General features: G+C 32.8%; 1 pseudogene across 1 annotated transcript; it reads left to right on the top strand.

Annotated features, from left to right (window-relative positions):
- Positions 1–6,671: 6,671 nt before the first annotated feature.
- Positions 6,672–15,453, top strand: LOC143542856 (flavin-containing monooxygenase FMO GS-OX5-like; annotated as a pseudogene). Its single transcript, XR_013136969.1, has 9 exons — positions 6,672–6,993; positions 11,508–11,513; positions 12,318–12,542; positions 12,948–13,016; positions 13,173–13,324; positions 13,677–13,757; positions 14,014–14,149; positions 14,225–14,395; positions 15,034–15,453. The product of XR_013136969.1 is annotated as a flavin-containing monooxygenase FMO GS-OX5-like (transcript).
- The last annotated feature ends 257 nt before the right edge of the window (positions 15,454–15,710 follow it).

Genomic DNA, 15,710 nt, shown 5'->3' with positions numbered 1-15,710 from the left:
TAATGTTTGGTAGACTAGCTACATAGATTGGATGTTCAGTCAAACTGGAATGGTCCTTGAGAAGCATTTGAAAGACATGTTTGAATACTTCCATTACTGTTTAATAAGTGCGGGCTTTGGTGGGTATATAGATGCGTTCTCCAAAAAATACGGGATATGATTAAAAGACTTGCTTGTTTAATATTTGGTTATACTATATATTGTGTATCGGGTAAAAAACAGTATAGATATTTCTTATTATAGTGTTTGGGACATGTTCATTGCAAAAGACTAAATTATTGTAAGAACAAAAAATAAAACCAAAGTCGGTTAGTTTTTTCCCATCAGTTCATGTTTTTAAAGTTATTTTACTTCTTATATTCAAATGTATGTGCCATGTACATCAAAAAACCAATACACTAATTTCTTCAAATTAACATATATAAGCTAACAAGCATAAGCTTAAAAAGCTAAACCAAACACCAAGTTAAGCTTATTTTGTAAAAGAAAACTATAAGGGGGTGTTTGGCCTAGCTTTTTTAGTTTTTTTTTTTTTATAAAATAAGCTTAATTTGGTGTTTGGTTTAACTTTTTTAGCTTATGCTTATAAGCTTATATAAGCTAATTTGAAGAAGCTTACTTGAAGATGATTTTTTAGCTTATTTGTTAAAAGGGGTAACTTTCTTATTTGCTCTCAAATGATAGTGAATTAATAATATTGAAACAACTTATTACGGTAACAAATCAAAGAACGGTGGATTTAACAACTTATTAAGACGTATAATCAACTTGTAGAATATAAGCTAATTCAAACACTTAAATTGAGCTTATCAAATAATAAAAAATAAGCTACACTTTAAAATATATAAGCATAAGCTAGAAAATAAAAGTTAGGCCAAACACCCCCTAAGTTTTGTTAAAGAAGCTAAGCCAAACACCCGCTCTATATATTTTTTTAATATATATAACAAATAGCATCAAACAGTATGTGATATGGAAACCCTAATATCCACAGCCTCCACCGTCGTCGACCACCGGCGTCTGGCTCTACTCTACTCTCTTCCTCCGTTACGGTTATCATCTCTCGATAAGGTTAGTAGATTTTCAGATTTGTTTCAAAGATTGTCAATTACTGATTTGTTAATATATTATTAGTTACTTAATTATTAATTATTGTTAGATTGTTAATTTTAAGACTCGTTTCAAAGATTTGTTACTTAGATTTCCAGTTTTATTTCTTAACAAAAAATAGGTCTTGTTGGTTTTATTATCTATTTTGTTTACACCACAGATTTGTTTACTCTGGTGTGGTTTAATTGCAGTTATATATCCTTTTCAATACCATTAAGTTATCTTTGTTTAATTGCAGTTACACCACAGATTCATCATCTATTTTGTAGAGTGTTACTTTGTTGCTACTACAAAAGTATTGCAGAGAGTTACTTTGTTAGATTATTAATTGTTACTTTGTTTGTTATGGTATTGGTATACGTTAGATTGTTAGTTATGTTATCTATTAAATTTGTTATAGATTGCTATTTGACATTAGATTTGTTTCCTGACAGATTAAGTTGTGGAATGGAGGACAATATTAGAGCAAATGACTCTTAATATGAGCAATTTTTATGAAAACGAGGTGATGTCTAACACTACTCAAAAGAAGCGAAAAAAGAAATATGGAAAACCCCCAAGTGTAATCTTCACGGTAAGTGACTCTCAATCCAGTCATACGGAAAAAACAAGATCTATATGGTGGGATCATTATAATAGGCTTTTGGCAGATCTCTGAATAATAGCCACGATATCCCAAAAGGTAGTAGGTATAATCAAACTCCTTCGAATCAACATTGAACCTGGAAATACATTTAACGTCGTAAACATCTCAAAAGATATGATCGCATAGGGTTACGTTGTTATTATACGAGACTTGGCAATGGAACCAATGACGGAGTCATCTCTACTCCGTGGTTCCTGATCCCAAAGTGTAGACAAAAACACACACGAGGGGGGATCGTCAACCATGTATATCTCCACGACCTTATAGATGTCGGTAATAGAGGATGCAGCAAAACCAAGTGAAGAATGATGAGGACAGACAAGAGTTTTAGAACAGAAAGAGTGCAAAGTTAAGAGCTGATTGGTCATTGGGTTAAGCAACATTTTCTTACTCAAACAATCATTGAGTAAGAGAATACCTTTTACATCAGTTTCAAGTTTAGTTTTCACATCTTTCAATTGTGTAGTAAAACCAAAGTTAAGAATCTTAGCCTCCTTCTCTATATTATCATACACAGATCAAGTTAGTGAACCCTCACATCCACCATCATCAACAACATTACGAAGGGTGATAAAACCTTCCGCTTCAGATTCTGATCTATAATTCTGCAAAAATTTCCAGTCGGAGAGAGTTTTATGTCGCAACTTGCACACAATACGACTGCTTAGCATGATTTTACTCTCACAAGAATTAAGATCTTCTCCACAATGTCAACCGGAACATAGGTGATGGATTCTTGAGTTGATGTTGCTTGTGGCTGTAGCGACATTGTGTGGCTAATTTCGGAACTAATTAGAAGATGATCGATCGAACGAATAAAGGAAGAAAACCCTAAATTTCAGAGTTATTATGTAAGGGGGGCTTGCATTTTTTGAGTTTGAAAAAGTTGGTTTCCAACAACTAAATGTATATATAAATCATCTATAACCATTTTGTTTTTGTGTTTTTCAAACAGACGTCGACGATGAGTCGCATAACTCCACTTCAATTAGCATTCATTTGAATAATATAACGAGTTTAAACGGAGACTGTTGAGATATAATAAATCCTTATATAACTATTTACCTACTATTTAGGGTCCGCATCGTGTCATAGTGCTTGCCAACTGATAATATTAATCAATAAATGGACCAAAATATTCTTATAAACTATTTATTACTTATGAACTTATGATATACAATCATGACTCATTCTGTAACTACGTAAAAATCCACCCCCCCCCTCGCGATCTATATGTAAACACAAATAAGAATTTTATAAATATAAGTTCAATATACACACTAATTATCAATATAACTTGTATAATAACCAATATCCAAATAAAAACCATTGATATAACTTGTATAATAACCAATATCCAAATAAAAAGTTAAAAACCATTGTTACTTAGGCCCAAATTAGTTTAAACCATACTACCATAATGACCAAAAGTTTAGCCATTAGGCCTCTTACCCTTTAGGCATTAGCCCATGTTTTAATGGTTTTAACCTTATTAAAATAAAAAAAAACTCTAGGCGCAATTGCAAAGAAAAACGTTCACAATGGAAGCGTGTTTATTATTAAAAAGGTACAAAACCAATCATGATCTATGCGACATATTTTGAGAATTTGCAAACACAAAGAACCTTAATCTTGAGTGTGAATTAGACATTTAGACCGCACTTGGCTGCAATGGAGGTTGCAAGTGAGAATTATCATGGGTCTATTAATGAATTGATAATTGTTTTCAAATTAAAACACTTATTTTATAAAAGAGATCAAGACTGAGCTTATTAGGTTTGCTCTCCAAAACAATATATAACTATAAATTATTAGTATAATATAATATATTGTATAACAAATAATAATGAGTGTCTAAGCAAATTATACGTTTAAGGACATGAATTTTTGTCCCAAGTTCCAAACATCTGAAGTGTTTTATGACTTTATCTCGGACAAAATATTAATAACACTTTCATCATATACTATTTTATACTGACTAAGCCCGTTTGGTCAAAACGCGTTTGAATTCGAAACCAGTGTATAAAAAACTAGCTTTTATCATTCCTATTACGGGGTTTTTATTTTTTGTATATAATATTTATATATTTTTTGGATTTAGATTTTATTTATTGTAAAAAAGTTAATAATATACATAGGGTTTGATGACGAAAGAGTTTCACAATTAAATGAGATGTTATAACCCGGTTTTAAAGCTATATGAGTTTGCCATGACCCTTTTATATTTTTTGCTATAAAATTGTTTCTTAATTATAAATAATATTTTTTTTTTCTAAAAAAACGGATATTAATTTTTAGTATACCCCGATTTTATAATATTTTCATATCAAATATTGGTGGGATTAATTTTTAATATAATGAGATGTTATAACCCGTTTAAGGATTATCTGGGTTTGGTGACTCATACCTATGAATTCGGGTTAAATGCATGAGAAACATAAAACATTCAATTACAAATAAAACAATCTGATAACTTAAGAAAATGATCGATTTACTAAAACGCTCAGCCCAAAAACTAAAACGCTAAAGAGTCAAAGACATCAAACATTAGATCCATCTAAAATCTTACGTCAAATTAATTAAAAGAATAATATAAATGTAAATCAAACGTAATAATTACATCGAAACAGAAATATAACCATAAATTACATTTATACCCCACAAATTAATATAAGTAATAAAAAGTCAAAATTAAAAATCACCCTTAAATTTCTGTTTCTACCCCCCTCAAATTCAAACATTTATACATATACATACACCCATAAATCCTATACGCCACCTTTAAACCAAACCATGATATAATTATACATACCCACTTCAGTAGTTATTGAGCTTCTTAAGTGGGTTATTACCTTCATGTCATTCTTGTTAATTTTTATACTTAAATTAATCTCTATAATTTAAGATCAATGGATTAGATTACTTCTCAACATTCTTATTTTTTTTAGATTTTGTATTTAAACTATACCCTTATTCAAGGAACATATAAGTTAATACTTACACTCATGAACCAGTTCTTTTCGAAGAGTTACACTAATTTTCATTTACATTTACATGTGTATAAGTTTTTTTTTCTTAATCCAAGTAATTATAAAAAGTTAAATGATTAAGTAAGTTAAATAATCTAATATAATATCTAATTCACAACTACCTTTTAAAGTTTTAATAAATTATTAAACACACAGCTAATTGCCAATGCTAATTTGCATAGCGTTCCACTTATCAATAACAAAATAATTAACATGTAGTTAAATTTAATATACAATCAAATTTAAAACTGTCAGCTAAAATAAACAAAGGGTGTTTTCAATATTAAATCAAAATCAGGTCGTCAAATAATAAATAAAAGTAAATAAAACTTTTGATCTAAATTCATTTCAATGATAAGGTGTTGAAATGCTGAATAACAATTTAAAAATAAGCAGTCAATAAAGTATTATAGTTGAGATGTATTTTACACAACTACCCCTATCATCATCTACCGCCGCTGGCCGGAAAACACTACATATGATTAATTGAACCATTGTTTTACTATTCCGTAACGGGTGGTTACTGACGGTGGGCACCAACTGATTGTTGACTCATCATATACTAACGCCTACACAAAAACATGACACTTCGGCGAACGGATGGTGGGCACCGGCCCACCGTACCTAAGGCCTAAATCCGCCTCAGTGTGTAATCCGCCTCAGTGTTGATCGAGGGATCAGGAAACAGGTGATCCACTTACTCAACATCGGATCTGCAAAGAGTCAAAGACAACAAACATTAGGTCCGTTTAAAATCTTACGTCAAAGACAACAAACATTAGGAGTGTCTCCTCTTGTTGGACTCAGGAACTGTGGGTTTGTTGTGAGTCAGGCTACGTTGAAGGCTAAATCAGGCAAAGTTGTTAAACACGAGAAAACTTGTTTGGAAAATCAACATGTATTTCTCCCATTTGCTTTTGATACATTTGGTTTTCTGGCCCAGAGGCTGTGAATTTTTTGAGTAGGATTCAACGTGTCGTACAGGGAACCTCTTCGATTCCTAGGTCCTAAAACTTCGTTTTTAGTAGGATTTACTTTGCTATTCAAAAGGAGGATTGCGGCGCAGCTTGTTGCCCGTTTGCCTGCCTCTTTATTATAATCGTTTTGTGATAACTAATAAATTAAACTTTTATATTCAAAAAATATAGATGTAAATCAAATGTAATGATTACATCGAAACATAAATACAACCCTAAATTACATTTATACCCCGTCAAATTAATATAACTATTAAAGTGTCAAAAATAAAAATCACCTTCAAATTTCTGTTTCTACCCCCTCAAATTCAAATATTTATACATATACATACACCCATAAATCCTACACACCACCTTTTATTCAAACCAAGCCATGATATAATTATACATACCCACTTCGGTAATTATTGAGCTTCTTGGGTGTGATGGTTCGGGAAATGTTTATATTGAGCTTAAACATTTAGAACTTGATTAATCCGGGCTCCAAAGATTGAATATCTTGAGGTTTAAAGGTGTAGTTGGATCAAGGTTCGAGAGACCAATTGTTTAAAAGAATCTTTCGATTGCTAATAATGCGGATAAGTATTCAAGTTCTTGATTAGACATATGTTCTAAATTTGATGCTTAGCTTATATTTCTTAAGACGACATCAAAATAATGTTAGAAGTCCAAATTAAATGAACATGGTCAAAATTATATCTTGTCTTATAGAACTAAAGGAATTTTAATTTTAAAAAACGTAAACCACTAGATATATATAATAGAATTTAAACCCATTAAAAACTCCATTGATGTCTTGTCATGTAGTTGGAAATTAATTAATGCATAGCTTTTGATGTCAGTAACCTTAAAAAAAACAATCCAATAGTTGACCACTTAAACCTTAAATAGTAAATACAACAACTAAAAAAACACACAAAGCCATCAGCCATAACTTCTTCTCTAAAGGTTGCTGTCATTGGTGCCGGTGTCGCCGGACTAACCGCGGCCCGTGAGCTTCAACGAGAATCCCATCAAGTCGTAATATTCGAAAAGTCACACCGACTAGGTGGAACATGAGTCTATAACCCACGAGTTGAGTCTGATCCACTAAGAACGGACCCAACTCGAGATGTTGTTCATGGATCGTTGTACAAGTCCCTTAGAACAAATTTTCCACGTCACCTTATGAGCTTCACTGATTTCAAATTCGAAGAAAAAATATACGATGATCACCGGATTAATCCCGGTTGTCAGCAACCATGGATTTACACACGAAATACCCAAACCAATTTTATTAAACCCCCAATTGTTTATACAGATTCAACAACAAAACACAAAGAACACTCGAGATCAGAAAATACGCGTTGATCTTAAGACTACATTTGTATAAACAAAACGAACCCTAACTTTTCGATAATAAATCTGAAGAAGACGAACCAGTGAAACCTTCTGAGAATAAAACTGATTAAATGAATGAATAAAACATACTGAGATATCGCACTCTTTAACCAATTATAAGCACCTCCTTCTCTTTTTTCCAATATTGCACAATAGTCCTCCTTCTTCTAACTTCCTTGCATTCCAGTAACATAATCACATACACCAGTTCGAAACTCCGGAAGATACCTCGTTAACACGTTTAACCAGTTATTAGAAAATCAAGCTATAAAATTATCACAAATGAATTGACTATAAAGTCATACTTTTAACATCCCCCCTCAATTTGGTTGTGATCAAAAAAACATTTTTCCAAACAAAGTTGTGACCAATTTACCTTTAAATGAGTTAAGCAAACAAAACTTACCTGAACCACAACCCCTGTTTATAAATGACCTTTTACATGAGAATGAGATTTTAACTAAAGCATGCATATGCATCTTCACACAAGAACTAAGCTCATGGAGCAGGCTCGTGAGGCCTAAGCCCAGACGTGAACCCATCCAATTCGGGCCCGACTCCATATGCTAGCTTCAAGCCCAACGACCCATGAACCAAAATACCCCACACACAAAACAAGATATATTACCACGTACTAAAAAACATTTTTATAATGATAACCCCCTCTTTCTTTCTAACGAGACAAAGAACACTAAATGAATCAATGGACCAGTTCCTAAAACATGTTGTTTATCACCATACACAGACTAAACCAGTGCTAATCTTTCTTAAAAAAACACAAATATAGAATTTAATAAAACTTGAACTTATTGTAAACACAACCTTAACTAAAGAAAATATGAACAATAATGTTGAAAAAAAACATAACCAATATAAAGAGATCAAATGATAATTGCAGCATGGCATTAGTAAAGAAAACTCACATAGCTTGGAATTCTCACAGATCATTAGCTAAAACAAGATAAACTATAGTCCATTAAACTCTTCTAATTTCAACAACTTTTTTCTCACATAGTTATTCCAAAAAAAACATTCTTAATCAACAGCGGACTTTGAATCCACCTGTGACAAGTGAATAAACTTGAGAATGCCACACGACATACCATAAAAAAGTAGTAAACACCACAAAAGAGAACAATCATACAATATATTTCAAATTATCGGGAAATTATATGATTGTTAAACAGATATCAGACAAAATCCGACCAAACAAAAAGTCACAAGACTTTTAAACCAAAGGCATGTCACAAGACATACACAAACCTTCTGTAACGCTACATACAGAGAGAACAGAGAACAAAAAAGAATCATAAGATTCCATAAGACTATTTCAGAAACATATCCGATAAGAAAATAAAAGCCACACGACTTTAAAGAACTCAAAACACGTCTGAAGATATGAAATGTGAAGAACTTAAAGACTAATTTGACTTGATCAAAAACTTTTACAACTTTACAAGAAATATATCATAAGAGAATTTGTAAAGAACATAAAGATTAATTTGAATCAAGCAAAAAATTTTACGACTTCACGAACAACGAATCATAAGATTCAAAAGATAATCAGAAACATATCTGATTTGAAAGATAAAAAACCACACGGCTTTTAAGAAGTCAAATAACATATCTGAACACAAGACAATTGAAGAACATAAAGACTGATTTTGATTTGATCAAAAAACTTTTATAACTTCACATATATACTGAATCACAAGATTCAAGAGACAAGCCTGATAACAATAAGAATAGCATAAGCTATATCAGACAAGAAAGATGCAGCCAAAACATCTGATTAAATACAAACCACACGACTTGCAATCAGATTAAAGATAATTCGCACATGCGAAAAACAGAAATGGCGGTCAGAAATTTTAAGAATAATCTTGACAATACTACTAGTTAAAAAACGTGAATCGCACGATTCGATTAATTAGACAACAAAATAAGAGTCATATGATTCTACATTTGAAAAGAATTTATAGCCAAGACAACTTCTAATTGTTTATAAAAACAAGATATAAAAGTACATAGTTCTATCAAAAATATTAAAAACCTTGTAAACCACACCTGGCTAAATGGCTAAAATACGCATGAAGTTCATGAATCATACAGTTCATCGAACAAAGGCAATGACAAATTTAAGAAACCATCCTTAAGCCAATTAGATAGAAAACAAGACAAAGAACCATTTATATTCAATTAGAAACCATCTTTAAGTCGGAAAAAAACCATGTGAATATTCAAAGGAGATAATACCTTTTCTATTTATAGTTTGTTTTAAAAAATAATGTTTAGCAAACAAGTTTCTTCCCTTTTCTTAGCTTTTTTTTCTTATTAATTTTGAAAACAAACAAAATATGATAGGAAATTAATAAAGATACCGCATCAAGATTGATAAAGACATACTTGAATGCCCCCTCAATCTTGATAAGGGTATCATTTTGCTTAATTGACATACAAACTATTTGAGTTAACACAAAATGTGCATACACAAATTAGAGATTTAACTCCATAAAAAATTTGCACGAAGATATATTTAAGACACATTGTAAAATGTAACCCATAAAAAACAAAAAACCAAAATTTTGGATCATATGAGAAATTATACCATACGTTCAAAGATATACTTCAAGTTTCATCTAATGCAATTCATGGAAAATACAAATAATAATAAAATGAAATTATCTTTGTAATCAAGATAGAACATTTATTTCAAAACAAGAACCAAGACCGGCCTTTCATCCTAACAAGAATACAAGACGAACTTAAGACAACTTCCAGTCTTTACTAACTCAACACTTTTTGAAAAAAATACACAAAGAAACAAGGTCACCAATCTTCTCTTGACAACTGACTTCAGATTCAAAAATATGAAGTTGATTTTTTTAACTGTTATTATTATTATTATTTAGGAAAAAACAAAGAGAACCACAACAAACTTGGCAAGTCAACACCCCAACTTAATTCCTAAAACAAATATAACATAGAAGTTAGATAAACTCCAAATATTAGCAACACACACAAGACAGTATTGCCCTTAATTCACAGATGTCTAGTCCTACGTGATCTTACAACCAAGGAATACCATAGAAAACTTAATCAAATAAATGACAAAGAAATGGAAACTTACAGTAATCTGAATGGCAGCTAAGAAAAGAGACAAGAAACACGAACCATTCAATAACTTCATTTCTTGAGTGCCATAGCACCCATGAAAAGAATCAACAACAACATAGCACCCATGAAAAGAATCAGCAACAATAATAATCTTCACAATAGCCACAAAATATCAAACGCCTTGCTCAAATTCTTGATTTCAGAAGCAGCCGCACATCATTCAGCGGCCCGTATTTTCCTTGTTGAAAAGCCCTTGGTGACGACAAAGAAAAAACTGGTACCATTTCCTCCTTGGATTTGCAGAGAAGTAAAGATCAAAGGACAGTATCTTAAATCCAAATAAATGGCAGAAAAATAAAGAAATGCAGTCATAATTTTATCTGAACTCAACGTGGAACACTTGTTTAAATTTGGGCGTTCTTCGGTTCATGTGCTCCTTCGCCACTGGTGTCTTTTCTGATCTTCTTTTCATCTAGCCATCAGTTAATACAGAGGGCATCAATTTATATTCGAAACTGAACTATTAACATTTTCTTAATTTCTCGACACTATTTTGTCGGTCGGTAGTACAGATTGTCCTCAACTTCAGCTGGAATGTAACAATGTTTAGCTGCTGCTGGACATCCCAAACAGATTAATCATAGATTTTGACAATGGCTTCTTTTCTGCGGGCTTTAATATTCGAAAGGAACACAATAGATTGTCGTCAACACTTATAAAAGCACCCGCGTTGTCAAACTCACAACAATAATTAGGAACGGAAAACACCGTTACAAGCTGCTTGTATGCAAAAAATTCGTACCCGTCCTCTACAACCCTTTGACTTCTTGATGCAGGTCAGACCACAAAAGATCACAAAGCAGACCATTATCGGGCACATCAGTAGGACGGGTCAACTCTCTAATTTGATCCAAATCATTAAGATCAGGCGAAAGACCACCGTGCATACACAAAATCTTGTCACTAATTAAAGCTGCAACAGGCAAGCAATTGAAGCAATCTCCAAAGACCTTCCATAACTTAACATTAAATCTTTTTTTTACACTCGTCATAGAAGCCGTATACGCGGTTTATTGAAGCACATTCGTGGCTTCCACGCAGTAGAAAGATGTTATCCGGGTACTTAATCTTGTAGGCTAAAAGAAGACATATAGTTTCAAGGCTTTGTTTGACTTGGTCGACATAATCACTAAGAAACAAGTAGTTGGCTTTTGGAGGCAATCCATCGTGGTCGGAAAGGCGAAGAAGATCAAGGTATTGACCAATGTACTCAGATTGCTCAAGAAATTTAACAGGACAACCCAAACATCTCCCAGTATTTTTCTCAGAAACCGGTTGCTAAGAACTGAAAACAAGGGATGATGCAATCTATTTCCAGAATCTTGCACGAACAACAGAGAAACACGTTCACGAACAAGAATTAGGGTTCTACTCTTTGCCGGTGATACAATGCAGCGGAACACTCAACGAAATTGTTTACACGATTTGAATCGATCTCAGATAAAGAAAATCAATTCGCCCCAAATCCTAGAAACCCTAATCGCAAGAATTGAGATGTGAACGTGTATCAAGAACCATAAAAGCTCTGATACCATGTCAGCAACCATGGATTTACACACGAAATACCCAAACCAATTTTATTAAACCCCCAATTGTTTATACAGATTCAACAACAACACTCGAGATCAGAAAATACGCGTTGATCTTAAGACTACATTTGTATAAACAAAACGAACCCTAACTTTTCGATAATAAATCTGAAGAAGACGAACCAGTGAAACCTTCTGAGAATAAAACTGATTAAATGAATGAATAAAACATACTGAGATATCGCACTCTTTAACCAATTATAAGCACCTCCTTCTCTTTTTTCCAATATTGCACAATAGTCCTCCTTCTTCTAACTTCCTTGCATTCCAGTAACATAATTACATACACCAGTTCGAAACTCCGGAAGATACCTCGTTAACACGTTTAACCAGTTATTAGAAAATCAAGCTATAAAATTATCACAAATGAATTGACTATAAAGTCATACTTTTAACACCGGGCATGAAGAAGTATTAAAGTTCTTGGAAGATTTTGCAACTGAGTTTAAACTCACTGAGTTGATTCGGTTCGATACTGTGGTGACCCGAGTTGAGGTTATTGATGTTGACTCGGGCATCAACTCGTTTGTGGTTGAGTCAGAGACCAACAAGGCGAGTTTCGTAGAGGTGTTTGATGCAGTTGTTATTTGCAATGGGCATAACACACAACCTCTACTCGCAACCGATATTCCAGGTGAATCTTTGGTATTTTTGTTTCTCTCATATTTTGTAAAAAACGAAACTTAGGTGAGTGCTTTTTATAAACATATTTATAATAAATAACATATTTCATTTAGCTCCTTGATGTCTATAATAACTAGTTATTTCGGTTTTCTACTAAAAGTTTTAACTATAATCTCAGCTCTATTTATTGGTATGAGCAAGATATGACTTATTTGAAACGAATTGCACAATTCATAAGAAGAAATCTTATCGCAAACTTCTATGTATTTTTAGTTACTTATCGTATCAATTACCAATTCCTGGTCATCGAGATTCATGACTTAATTTATAGTATGTTAACGTAACATTATAGTTGGTATTATTGTTTATCTTGCATGTTAACATAACATAAGTTTTATAACACTGGGTTGATCAGGTATCGAGACGTGGCCTAGAAAGCAAACGCACAGTCATAACTATCGTGATTCTGAACCATTTCGAGATCTGGATAGTCATAAGTCTTGATTACTCATAGAAAATTATTATTTACTCAAATCTATTAGTTATGATAACTTAATAAGCACTTTTTGGTCAGAAATCTATATATAGTTGATACTCTTATTAGCTATTTGTATGACTTGGTATGAGGTTTAAAATGACTAGATTGTAGTTGTGATTGGATGTGGACCAAGTGCAATAGACATCTCACAAGAAATAGCAATGGTAGCCAAAGAAGTCCACATGTCGTCGCGATCTCCACGTGTTAAGGCCGGGAAATCAGAGAAATTCGAGAATATGTGGCAACACCTTAAGGTAATGTAATGTGATGTAATTTAATGATTTTACCCTCCTGTTATTTAATTTTTCTAATAACAAGATATATTTGAGAACTTGTCTTGATTTTCTTACATTTTTGTTTTGTTTTTAATAATAAGAGAAATATGTTACTGATTTCATGTTAGGAACAAGTTGGCATACAATAAGTTCGTTATATTACATGGTAGAACTTGAACATATGTTATAATATTAGTAAAACAAAGATAGGCTAACAACCATATATTATATTATTCTTTCGTTATTTTATGATTGAATGTGTAATTTATGTTACAATTAGATTTTAATTTGTAAAAGAAAATACTAAAATTTATTTTTTTGATGGTTTCAGATACTAAACATTGAAAGTGACGGCACGGTGATATTTCAAGACGGATTCTCTCGAGGCAGATATCATATTGCATTGCACAGGGTAAGTCCAAGATAATAAAATATCAAATGGCCAAAACATGTAATTGGGCGTGACGCACACAACCATTTTAACTAAAAAATTGAGAAATGTATAAATTGTTACAACTTTTACTTGTTACATATAGTGAGAATATAAAAAAAGAGACACATACGTAGTTACAAATTGTCTTATGTCTTAAAACACAATAAGCTGTTTTACTATTGAATATTGTATCATACTTTTTTGTTCTTAAACATAACTTTGTGTTGCAATTTAGGTACAAAACACATGTTTCATTTCTTAAAACAAATGGTATTGTAAGAATCGAAGACAAACGTATCGGACCTCTCTATAAACACGTTTTCCCTCCGCAACTTGCTCCAAACCTCTCCTTCGTAGGAATTCCATCAGAGGTAACTTTTTTTATCATCGTTCTCTCCATCGAAATTGATATATCTAACTCTATTACAATCTTGTTCGTGCTATAGAGCTTTACATTCACTATAATTGAGTGTCAATCAAGATGGATAGCCCAAACATTATCAGGGAAGGTTTTGTTGCCATCAAAAGATGAAATGTTGTATGACGTTGAACAATATTATCAAGAACGGAAAGAAAACGGGGTTCCTGAACACCGCACTCATTATATTGGATTTTGGGTTTTTATCATATCTATCTTTGTATCATTTTTTTATACATGGTTTTTATTGGTCAAAATATCGTCTTTTGGTCATTGTCGGTCCCAACTAACGAATTGACTGCTGACAGTCCCAACTTTTAACATATTTGTTCCAACGGTCCGTGACTAACAGAATTCTAACGTCGTTAGTTTCAGGTCGCCGGAAAAACTTTTTTGGCCGGAAAAGTCACATTTTTTTCCCGAAAACTCAAGAATTTTGTCCTAAACATCATGGTAACTTTGTATCGTACCTTTATGAACCTTTTTCTAGTAAAAGCCCCAATTATTTAAGTCGCCGGAACCCTAGAACCATCGTAGGAATCAGTTGACGGTGCTTAATTGATGGTGGTTGGTTGGCGGTGAGTCAATTGGTGGTGTTCAGGTGGTGTTTTCCGGCTAAAAAAATGACTTTCCCGACCAAAAACGTTTTTCCGGCGACCTGAAACTAACAACGTTAGGATTCTATTAGCCGCGGAGCGTTAGGAACAAATACATTAAAAGTTGGGACCATTAGTGACCAATTCGTTAGTTGGGACCTGCAATGAACAAAAGGCAATAGTTGGGACCAATAAAAACGATTTTCCTTTTTAATAACATGTCTTCTCGAATGTTTGGTAGGCCAACTACATAGATTGGATGTTTGATCAAACCGGAATGGTTCTGGAGACGCGTTTGAAAGACATGTTTGAATACTTCAGTTATTGTTTAATAAGTGCCGGATTTGATGGGTATATGGATGCATTCTCCCAAAGATACGGGGTATGATTATTGGATTTTAATTATGTGTTGAATCTTCATCTATATTGTATGTTGTGTAGTTTTCGTCAAAAACATATTTAGAATACAAACAAGTAAAGTGGATCATGTCGTGATATCTTTCGTTGTTTAACACAACGCGTATTATTTTATTCTATGATTTATGATGGGGTTTGAAGTGGAATCGATTATGGTTTATGTAAATATGAATAGCATTGTATGTGTTTAAATCAAGCCTTTACAAAGAGGAGGTGTAAATAGGACAAATACAAAAAGGAAATGCGAGCAAGGGAAAACATGAGTTGGTAAAAAGTGATGTTCAACATTTAACAATCAACTATAATCAATTATGATCAATAGTACGTTGCATTGGCATTCTAACATGAGCTGGTAGTCGCATCATAGGTTCTCAGACGTTGAGACTGGATCAAAAGTCGAAGAACAAGGGTCTAGGGAGCCCCTTTGAGTAGATGTATGAATAATGATGTAAAGATGGAACATGAAGACCCGCAAGTTGAGAACAGTGGCGGAGCCAGGAT

Source organism: Bidens hawaiensis, unplaced genomic scaffold (genome assembly GCF_021521415.1).
Source record: "Bidens hawaiensis isolate Kalapana, Puna unplaced genomic scaffold, B.hawaiensis_p1.1 tig00012999_1, whole genome shotgun sequence".
Lineage (NCBI taxonomy): Eukaryota > Viridiplantae > Streptophyta > Magnoliopsida > Asterales > Asteraceae > Bidens > Bidens hawaiensis.
Note: the sequence above shows the minus strand (reverse complement) of the source record. Positions and strands in the feature narration are given on the sequence as shown.